This window comes from Rattus norvegicus, chromosome 8, assembly GCF_036323735.1.
Source record: "Rattus norvegicus strain BN/NHsdMcwi chromosome 8, GRCr8, whole genome shotgun sequence".
NCBI lineage: Eukaryota > Metazoa > Chordata > Mammalia > Rodentia > Muridae > Rattus > Rattus norvegicus.
This window is the reverse complement of record NC_086026.1, coordinates 26,515,011-26,526,675: the sequence shown is the minus strand read 5'-3', so window position 1 is coordinate 26,526,675 and position 11,665 is coordinate 26,515,011. Positions and strand designations below refer to the sequence as shown.

At 43.9% G+C, this 11,665-nt stretch overlaps 1 pseudogene; it reads left to right on the top strand.

Moving 5' to 3' along the window:
- Window positions 1-1,080: 1,080 nt before the first annotated feature.
- LOC134479968 (igE-binding protein-like) lies at window positions 1,081-2,061 on the top strand (annotated as a pseudogene).
- The last annotated feature ends 9,604 nt before the right edge of the window (window positions 2,062-11,665 follow it).

The window sequence follows — 11,665 nt, the reverse complement described above, 5'->3', positions numbered from 1 at the left end:
CTGGGGTTGTCACCGCCTTGGGAAGGATTTGTTGAGGCTATAGTATTTGTTCTGGGAGCCACCCTACTCTTTATGTTCTGTTTCCACCGTTTTCGCTGTTAAAAGGACGATCACAGCAGCTGAAGGCGCGTCTCAGTCTCTCGTATATAAGTGAGCTTCGCGCAGCTCCCTTTTACCTTCAATTTTGACTGTTGAGGAGCAAGGACGCGATAAGGCCAACGTAGATAAGTGGCACCGTCCGGGGAGGTGCGTGTAAGACTCCCATACATAAGAGAGCAGCGTGTCCGTCTCTACCCTTTCACCTCACGCCTTGTCAGACGGACGTAGATAAGCCGCCGGCGTTCCTGGCCCATCATGGGATCCTCACAGTCTGTGGTCACGGCCTTGGAAACAGTGTTAAAGCAGAGGGACATCAAAATTGGAGGAAGAACACTTAAAAACTTTGTGAAGGAGGTAGAGAGGGTGGCTCCTTGGTTTGCCTGTTCAGGCTTGTTTACAATTGCCTCATGAAACAAACTTGGAAAAGACCTTGACAGAAAATTGGCGGAAGAGGATCTGCGCCTAGGGACCAAAGCTATATGGAAGCTGGTTAAGAATTGTTTAAAGGATGAAACGTGTAAGGCAGCAGTAGTAAAAGGACAGGCCACTCTCGAGGTAGTCCGGGAAAGTATGTCAGAAACCGAACATAGTGAGAGGTTGGGTGTGCGCAAGAAAAAGGACGTCCTAAGAAAGAAAAAAGGCCCTCCTGGTAAGTCCGCAGACAAGGGAGCATTGAAATTTTCAGATTCCAGCACTTCTTCCTCTACACATAAACCAGGAGGGGGAGCCAGCCTATACCCTGTGAAAGAGCTAGAAGCGCTGAACCTCGACAGTTCTGAAAGCTCTGAAAATAAAACCTTAGACTCAGAGGAGGAGGCCGAGCTAGATGAGGAAGCAGTTAAATATGAGGAGGAAAGATATTACCCCGATGAATGTAGGGGAAGTAATAGAAGCCTTCTAGCGCGGCCGCCACCAATGGCGCCCCCTCCATATGAGACACGCTCACGTGCCTTCTCACTAGTCCCCGAGAGGGTGAGAAGAAAGCTGAGTATGACATTTCCTATCTTTGAGACTCCGGAGGGAGGACAGGTCCATGCCCCTGTTGAATATAATCAGATTAAGGAATTAGCGGAATCAGTTAGAAAGTATGGAGTCACGGCCAACTTTACTCTAATACAACTCGACAAGTTGGCCATGACAGCATTGACACCAGCTGATTGGCAGATGATTGCTAAGGCAGCCCTTGCCAGCATGGGCCAATACATGGAATGGAAAGTGCTCTGGTATGAGGCAGCCCAAACACAGGCCAGAGCGAATGCTACGACCTTAATACCTGAGCAACAGGAATGGACTTTCGAACTCTTAACAGGACAGGGCCGCTTTGCAGTTGATCAGTCTGCTTACCACTGGGGCGCCTATGCTCAGGTCTCCAGCACGGCTATTAGAGCCTGGAAGGCACTGTCCAGGAGAGGAGGGATTGATAATCAACTTACAAAAATCGTTCAGGGACCCCAGGAAAATTTCTCAGATTTTGTAGCTAGAATGACAGAGGCTGCAGGACAAATCTTTGGCGATCCTGAACAAGCAGCACCGCTTATAGAACAGCTTGTTTTCGAGCAAGCCACCCAGGAATGCCGAGCAGCCATAGCCCCCCAAAGAAATAAAGGGCTACAGGATTGGCTTAGAGTTTGCAGGGAACTTGGAGGGCCCCTTACTAACTCAGGCCTGGAGGCCGCCATTCTCCAATCCCAGCGACGCCCCATTAAAGGGACGGATAAAAGATCATGCTTTCAATGTGGGAAAACAGGCCATCTAAAAAGAGACTGCAGGATGACAAAAAGAGACAGGGGGTCTGCAACCCTCTGTGTCCGATGTGGCAAAGGCTACCATAGGGCTGACCAGTGCTGATCAGTGAGAGACATTAAAGGCAAACTACTCCCTCCTTTGGAGACTCGACCTAATGAAATGTCAAAAAACGGGCTGTTGGGCCCCCGGTCCCAGGGCCCTCAAAGATATGGGAACCGTTTTCACAGGGCCACGACCCCGGCAGAGGAGGTCCCCCAAGAGGCGACACAAAATTGGACCTGTGTGCCGCCTCAGACTTCTTTCTAATGCCCCAGATGGGCATTCAGCCAATTCTTGCTCAGACTGTGGGGCCTCTACCCCCGGGAACCATAGGCCTTGTCCTTGGGAGAGGATCTCTCACCCTACAAGGACTGATAGTCCATCCAGGCCTTGTTGAAGCTCAGCGCTCTCTTGATGTTCAGATTCTTTGTTCAAGTCCCGATGGGGTTTTTTCCATAAGTAAAGGAGATAGAATAGCACAGTTATTACTCCTTCCGTGCTCCCAGGCCACGATACAGGATACCAAGGGACCCATGGGGTCCACTGGTCATGATTCGGCATATTTGGTGGTTCACCTTAACAACCGCCCAAAATTGAGCTTAGAAATTAATGGAAAGAAATTCGAAGGCATACTGGATACTGGGGCTGATAAAAGTATAATTTCCTCAAAATGGTGGCCTCAATCATGGCCTACCACAAAATCTTCTCACTCACTACAAGGATTAGGCTACCAGTCATGCCCTATGATCAGCTCTGCCACTCTAACTTGGACAACTGCCGATGGCCGACAGGGACAATTTATTCCTTATGTACTTCCCCTGCCTGTTAATCTTTGGGGGAGGGATGTTATGCAGACCATGGGACTGACCTTATCTAATGAATACCCCCCACAAGTGGCCCACATGATGTCAAGGATGGGCTATAAGGAAGCGAAAGGCCTAGGGCAATTAGAACAGGGTTGTCTCACGTCCATTGAACTGATCGCCAACCCCCATAAAAAAGGCCTGGGTTTTTCCTAGGCGCCATTGGGGCAGCACGACCAATACCATGGAGGACGGAGGACACGGTGTGGGTTCCCCAATGGCCATTAACTTCTGAGAAATTACAGGCAGCTACAGGACTGGTGGATGAACAATTAAGATTGGGACATTTGGAGCCCTCCACCTCTCCTTGGAACACCCCAATTTTTGTAATAAGGAAAAAATCAGGAAAATGGCGACTACTCCATGACTTGAGGGCCATTAACGATCAGATGGAATCCCTTGGACCCATTCAGCGGGGCCTTCCTATACTCTCGGCCCTACAAAAAGATTGGAATTTGGTAATAATAGATATCAAGGATTGTTTTTTCTCTATTCTGCTTTACCCCCCTGATAGGCCCAGGTTTGCTTTTACTGTCCCATCAATTAATCATACTGAACCTGATAAAAGATACCAGTGGAAGGTCCTACCTCAGGGCATGGCCAACAGTTCTATGATGTGTCAGTTATATGTTCAGGAAGCCCTTAAACCAGTCAGGGAGACCTATCCAAATTTACTGTTAATCCATTACATGGATGATATATTGAAGTGTCATAAAGACTTAGAATTACTCAAACAAGCCTATTCCTTATTACAAAAAACCCTTAAACAATGGGACTTACATATTGCTACAGAAAAGGTCCAAATTGCTGACACAGGTCATTTTCTAGGATCCATTATTTTCCCTGATAAGATTATACCCTAGAAACTGGAAATCCGTAGAGACCACCTCCATACTCTTAATGACTTTCAGAAGCTCTTGGGAGATATCAACTGGTCGAGACCATTTTTGAAAATCCCTTCCGCGGAATTAAAACCTTTGTTTGAAATATTGGAATGGGACGGCCACATCACCTCCCCTCGTGTGCTAACTCCCGCTGTAACCAAGGCCTTACTAAAAGTAGAAGATGCCATAAAACAGGCCCAATTGCAACACATTGATTGGTCTCTACATTTTTCACTCTGTGTACTAGATACCAAGGATTTACCCACTGCAGTTTTATGGCAACAAGGTCCACTGTTATGGATCCATCCACATGCTTCCCCTGTGAAGATTATTGATTGGTATCCAGCCACAGTAGCACATCTGGCTATTAAGGGCCCAAAAGCTGCCATCTGTCATTTTGGGACTCCACCCCAATCCTTGATTATCCCATATACACCCTACCAGGTCCAAACTCTAGCCGCTACCTCTAATGTTTGGGCAATGCTGCTCACATCCTTTACAGGGAAGATAGATAATCATTATCCTAAACACCCCTATTGTGTTTTGCAAGATCACAACCTGTTGTTTTCCCTCGCGTCACATCCCAGAGATTATTAAAGGAGGGGATAACAGTGTATACGGATGGGTCAAAAACGGGTGGGAGCATATGTGGTAAACTCCCAAGTATTCTCACGAGAATATTTTGAAACCTCACCCCAAGTGGTAGAATGCCTAGTGGTCATGGAGGTTATTGAAAAATTCCAGGTTCCTCTAAATATTGTTTCAGATTCCTCCTATGTGGTTAATGCTGTTAGTATTCTTGAAACCGCCGGTATAATTAAAACCACTAGTAAGGTGGCAGATATTTTCCGAAAAATCCAAATTATCCTATTAAATAGAAGATTCCCTGTATACATTACTCATATATGGGCCCATTCTGGACTCCCTGGCCCAATGAGTTCAGAGAATGATTTGGCTGACAAAGCCACAAAAATGATAGCTGTGACCCTGGCCTCTCCTTTAGAGGCCGCTAAAGCCTTTCATGGCAATTTCCATGTCACCTCAGAAACTTTACGCCGCTGCTTCTCTATAACTAGAAAAGAGGCACGTGATATAGTCACCCAATGCCAACAGTGCTGCCAGTTCCTCCCAGTTCCTCACATCGGGGTCAACCCGAGAGGAATACAGCCATTGCAAATCTGGCAAATGGATGTTACTCATAATTCTACTTTTGGAAAATTACAGTATGTGCATGTATCTATAGACACATGTTCTGGCATTCTACATGCCACCCCACTTACAGGAGAAAAAACAACACATGTCATTCAGCACTGCCTTGAAGCATGGAGTGCTTGGGGAAAGCCAAAATGTGTAAAAACTGACAATGGCCCCGCCTACACATCTCAAAAATTCCGTCAGTTTTGTGCTCAGATGCAGGTTACCCTCCTGACGGGCCTGCCCTACAACCCTCAAGGACAGGGAATCATAGAGCATGCTCATCGGACGCTCAAATCATATTTAATAAAACAAAGAGGGGGAATTATGATAGAACTCCCCCCAACACCCCGAGTGGCCACTGCTCTGGCCCTTTTTACCTTAAATTTTTTAAATGTTGATGAAGCTGGACAAACAGCGGCTGAGCGACATTGCTCAGAGCCCAAAAGGACAAAAGAATTAGTCAAATGGAAGGATGTATTGACAAATGAATGGAAAGGCCCGGATCCTGTTTTAATAAGATCCAGGGGAGCTGTCTGTGTTTTTGCACAGGACAATAAAAATCCCATATGGATCCCAGGACGACTTACTCGGAGCATCACAGCAAGTGATCAAGAAGGGACTGGGACTCCTGCACCTCCTTACTCTTCTTCCATGGATGCCAGCAACGGTGCAGGGCGAGCTACGATGGGGAATAATGTCAACCTTTCCACTCCTGATGCCGGTGATATACCACTAACAGAGATTTAGGGTTGGCCTATTTACCTAAGGATCCACAGGTTGAACGACTAAAAGAAAATAGGACTATTCCCCTTAAGGGCAGCCTTTGTTTTGGCATATTCAATAAAACATCTTTTGATCTCCCTTGCATTATGTTATGTAATCAATCTTCTGCTTGGTTAAGGGAGGCCACATGGGGAACTGGTGAGGAGGACACTGTGGCTAACGCCACAGTTTTCTATGGTGGTGGCCTTACATTGCGTTAATGGTAGCTGCACTGATCTTACGCCCATGGCGATGCTACTTGGAGGAAAGGGCGAAAAGGGACGGTTGTCATTTTCCTGGACGGGGAACATCAAACCTGCTGCCTCTGTCTGGACAGCTACTCATATAAAATATCGCAGTAGTTACCCGCATGCCTCGCTTTATCCCGATCCCTGTTGATACCCCGGGGACCATGACCTTATTTAGAGGAAAAAGAGATTTTGGTACTTCTGCAATTATTGCTGGCATTATTGCTACGACAGCAGTCGCTGCCTTGGTTACTGCCTTGGCATTGGCCTTGTCAAATTCAGTACAGACAACCCAAACTATCAATCATTTATCGGCCACCGTCTCTGTGGCTCGGGACAGACAGGCCTCGGCCAATACTCAGATATAGGGAGGCCTTATGCTTGTCAACCAACAATAGATCTGGTCTGAGAGCAATTAGACATTCTATGGCAACTGGCCCAGCTTGGCTGTGAGCAAAAACTCCCAGGCCTTTGTGTCACCTCCATATAATATGACAAATTTACCCGAGCTGCTATTCTGTCTAAGAGTCTTTCACAGCATCTGTTACAGAATTGGACCTCAGAGTTTGAACAGACACTTCGAGAGCTGAGAGCGACCATCATTCAAGTAAATTCTACCCAACTGGACCTGTCTTTGACGGAGGGATTGTCGTCCTGGATCACCTCAGCAGTCTCTCATTTCAAGGAATGGGTGGAAGTGGGACTTTTTGGAGTGATCCTCTGCTGTGGATTAGTGTTACTCCTCTGGTTGCTTTGCAAATTGAGATCTCAAACAAGAAAGGACAAAGTAGTGATCGCCCAGGCGCTTGTAGCCCTTGAACAAGGAGCGTCAGCCGATATCTGGTTGACCATGCTCAAGCAACAGGTCGCCGGCTGGACAGCTCTCGCACTCCTAGAACCTCGGTTCATTGCACAGGATTAGAGTGTCTGGCTTGAGCAGCCCATGAGGGGTGACGTGCTTAGCATCGCACAGGGAAGTTCTACCAAATACGCTCCCTGGAAGGCATGTCATATTACATGAGGGCTTCTGCCCCAGTTTTCCCTCCCTCGAAAAATGGCAGTGCGATGGGTTGGGAGTGCCCTGGGTCCCAACAACAGCCTAAGGGTATCTCTCTTGTACAGGTTCGCTAACTTTGTACGAGGATATGACCTCTGTCTTTGCCCTCCTATATCTGGGTGTCCTGTTCGCTTAAAAAAAAAAACAGAAAAGGGGGAGATGTGTGGAGCTGTCCGAGGAGCTGTCCTCACATATGTGAGGAGCTGTCCTCACATACTCCATTACAAGATGGCACCGACATCTGGCAGAACGCACCTAGTAAAAAGGGCAATACGCAGGTGCCTGGTAACTTCCCTACTCAAAGGGACACGTACGCTTTGGTATGTCATCTGGCATAATTGGCAGCGACCAGTGACATGTCCTAGGCGAGGATAGTTTCCTATATAAGGGACGGTTATTCCTCACTCGGCGTCTCCGCATTGTAAGCTTATGCTCTCCCTCTCAAGACGCATTAAAGCTTTTCTGCAGTAGGATCCTGTGTGTGCCGCGTCGTTCCTGCTGGTGAGACGTAGCGCGGGACATCAACTAACCAGAGACACAGTGAAACTAACAAAACTTATGAAGTAAATAGATTTATCAGATATCTAAGGAACATTTTATTACCAAACAAAAGAATACATTTTATTCTAAGCACCTCATGGAATCGTCTCCAAAACTGAACATACAATCTGACACAACAGAAGCCTCAACACATAAAATAAGATTGAAATAATTCCAGATAGTCTATCAGGTGACCATGGACAAAGGCTGGACAACAATAACAAAAACAAAATATCCAGAAAGCCCATATATTCATGATAAATGAACAAATCTCTGCTCAGTGATAACTTGGTCAGGGAAAAGATAAAGAAATGGAAGCTTTTCTAGAATTCAATGAAAATGAAGGCACAGCATTTCAAAACTCATGGAACACAATGAAAGTCATGTTAAGAGAAAAATTCAGATCACTAAATGCTTTCATAAAGAAGTTGGAGACATCCTATAGTATCTACTTACCAGCACACCAGAAAGCTCTAGAATGAAAAGAAAGTGTGGTAATAGCCAAACTCATGGCTGAAATCAACCAATTAGAGACAAAGAAAACAATACAAAAAAATCAACAAAATGAAGAGTTGGTTCTTTGAGAAAATAAGGAGAGAGATAAACTCATAGCCAAAGTAACTAAAGGGCACCAAGACCATATCAAAAATTTCAAACTCAGAGACATAATACCAGAAATTGAGTTTATTAAAAAATCATCAAACCTTATTACAAATGCATATACTGAACAAACATGGAAAACCTTGATGACATGGATGATTTTCCAGACAGATGCCATGTACCAAAGTTAAATCAAGCTAAAGTAAACTACATAAAAAGTTCCGAAACAACTAAGAAAATTGAGGCAGTCATTAAAAATCTTCCGAACAAAAAAATCCAAGGATGAGATGGTTTTAGGGCAGAAGTCTAGGAAACCATAAAAGAAGAGCTAATAACAATACTCCTCAAACTATTCCACAATATTGAAGCAGAAACACTACATAATACATAGTCTGGCGCAGTATAGTTTCTCAGATACGTAAAGCACACAAAAACCCAACAAAGAAAGAGAAATTTGGACCAGTTTTGCTCACAAATACCGATGCAAAAATACTCATTATAATTGTCAAAAACTGAATCCAAGAACCTGTCAAAATCATCATTCACCATGAGATGCAGGGATGGTTTAATATGTGAAAATTCATCAATGTAATCCAGTATATACCCAAACTAAAGGAAAAGGTAACATGAACATCTTAGATGCTGAAAAACGCTTTAGGCAAAACAAACAAACAAACAAAGAAAAAACCAAAAAAAAAAAAATCCCACCTCTTCATGTTAGAAGTCTTGGAGAAATCAGGAATTTATGGCACGTACCTAAAAATAGTAAAAGCAATGTAGCACAAATAAGCAGTCAATATCAAATTAAAAGGAGAGAGATTTGAAACAATCCTACTAAATTCATGAAAAGACAATACTGCCCACTCTCCCTAGCTATTCGATATAGTAGTTCCAGATAGAGAAATTGCAAAACAAACAGCGATCTGGATGATACAAATTGTAAAGGAAGAAATCAAGGTGCCACTATTTGCAGATAATATCATGGTATACATATGCTACCCTAAAATATCTACCAGAGCATTCCTACAATTGATAAACAACTTCAGCAAAGTGGCTGGATATAAAATTAACTAAAACAAACTAGTAGTCTTCCTTCATACAAATTATAAGTGTGCCAAGAAAGAAATTAAGTAAACAAAACTCTGCACACTAATATGAAATATCTTCTTGCAACTCTAACAAAGCAATTAAAAAATCTGTGTGAGAAAAACTTTACATCCCTGAGAAAGGAAATCAAAGATCCCAATAAATGGAAAGGTCTCCCATACTCATGGATCTGTAGAATTAACAATGAAAATAGACATCTTATCAAAAGCAATCTACAGAGTCAGTAAAACCCCCATCAAAATTCCAACACCCCTCCCTCCCTCCCTCCCTCGCTCCCTCCCTCCCTCCCTCCCTCCCTTCCTTCCTTCCTCCCTCCCTCCCTTTTGACCCATTTTCCCTCTTCCCCGATACACTCAATAAAATTAAAGTAAATCAATGAAAAAAAATTCCAACACAACTTTTCAGAGACTTAAAAAGAGCAATTCTTAACCTCATATGGAAAAACAAAAAACCCAGGATAGTGAAGACAATTATCATCAATAAAAGAACTTCTTGGAGAATCACCATCTCTTATCAAAAACTCTACTACAGAGCAACAAGGAAAAAAAACACATGATACTGATACAGAGACAAACAGGTTGATCATTTAAAAAGAATTGTAGGTCCAGAAATAAACCCATACACCTATAAACACTTGAACTTTGGCAAAGAAGCCAAAACCATAAAGCCTTAATATGAGTATTTATCCTAACTCCATGTCTGATAGAGGGCTAATATCCAAAATATATAAAGAACTCAAGAAGCTAACAAACAAACAAAAATCACACAACCTAGTGGAAAAAATGGGGTTTAGAACTGAACTGAGTATTCACAACAGAGGAATCTTTAATGCCTGAGAAGCACCTAAAAATTGTTCAAAGTCCTTAGTGATTAGAAAAATGCAAATCCAAATGACCCTGAGATTCCACTTTACACGAGTAAGAACAGTTAAGATCAAAACCTCAGGTGACAACACATGTTGGCGAGGATGTGTAGAAAGAGAGACACTTCTCCATTGCTGGTGGGATTGCAAAGTGGAACAAGCACTCTGGAAATCAATTTGAATGTTCCTCAGAAAATTGGAAATAGACCTACCTAAAGACCCAGCAATTCCACTCTTGGGAATATACCTAAATGATGTCCCACCATGCCACAGGGGCACATAGTGGATTTATTTGTGGTAGATAGCCAAAAGCTGGGAACAACCCAGATGTCCCACAACAGAAGAATGGATACCAAAAATGTGGTTCATTTACACAATGGAATACTACTCAGCTATTAAGAATGAGAACATCCTGAGTTTTGCAGACAAATAGATGGAACTGGAAAATATCATCCTAAGTAATGTAACTCAGACCCAAATGGACATGCATGGTATGTTACCACTAATAAGTGGATATTATCCAACAAACAAACAAACAAAGACTCTACAGAATACTCAAGATACAGTCCACAGAAATCAACAAGTTCAATAAGCTGAAGGGACCAAGTGAGGCAGCCTCAGTCCCACTTGGGAGGGAGTAGAAAGCAACCACACGGGTGGAGGGAGAGAGGGACAGTGGAGAGAAATGGGTGGGAGTGGGGGAAGAACGGAACATGATCTGGTATTGGGCCAGGGATAGAAATTGAAGCCCTGAGGGCCAGCAGAAAGCATGGAAACAAGAGACCTTGGGAGGAAGGGGGTTGGGAGGATGATCTAGAATGTACCAGACCTGGGAAGTGAGAGACCCTCAGGAATCAAAGGCGAACCCATTGAACTTATTGAACCCACCTCCAGCAGAAAGACAGGGCATATATTGAGGGATGGTGTTGCTATCACAGTCATAACTCTGACTCATATTTGTTCCTGTCTGAAAGAACTGCAGGAATGGAAATGGAGAGGGGCCTGAGGAAGAGAAGGTCCAGTGACAGGCCCAAAGGGGGTTCCAGTTCAAGTGGAGGTCTCAAGGCCTGAGACCATTACTGAGGGTATGAAGCACTCACTAAAATGGGCCTTATCATGACTGCCCACTGAAAGACACAATAAGCAACTGAAAGAATCAGATACATATATTTGCACACAACCAATGAACAGAAGCTGCTAACACCCTGTGGTTGAATTAAGGAAAAGCTGGAGGAAGCTGAAGAGTAGGGTGACCCAGTAAGAAGACTAGCAGTCTCAATTAGCCAGGACCCTTGAGATCTCTCAGACTGTGGATCTCCAACCAACCAACATACATCAGCTGATATGAGGTCCCCAACACATAAACAGTAGAGGACTACTGGGCCTGGGATTAGTCAGAGAAAATGTACCTAACCTTCAAGAGACTAGAGTTTAGAAGTCTGATAGAGTGGGTAAGGTGGGGACCTCCTCGTGGAGACAGGGTAAACAGGGAGGAGGTATAGAATGTGGAACATTGGAAGGATGTACTAGGAGGAGGATAAAATTTGGAGCTAAAATATTAAACACACAAACCAAAAAAACAAAACAGATACAAAAACAGAACACAGACAAATATTTTTCTACTACTTGTGTGACTCAGACTTAAGCACATAACGTTAATC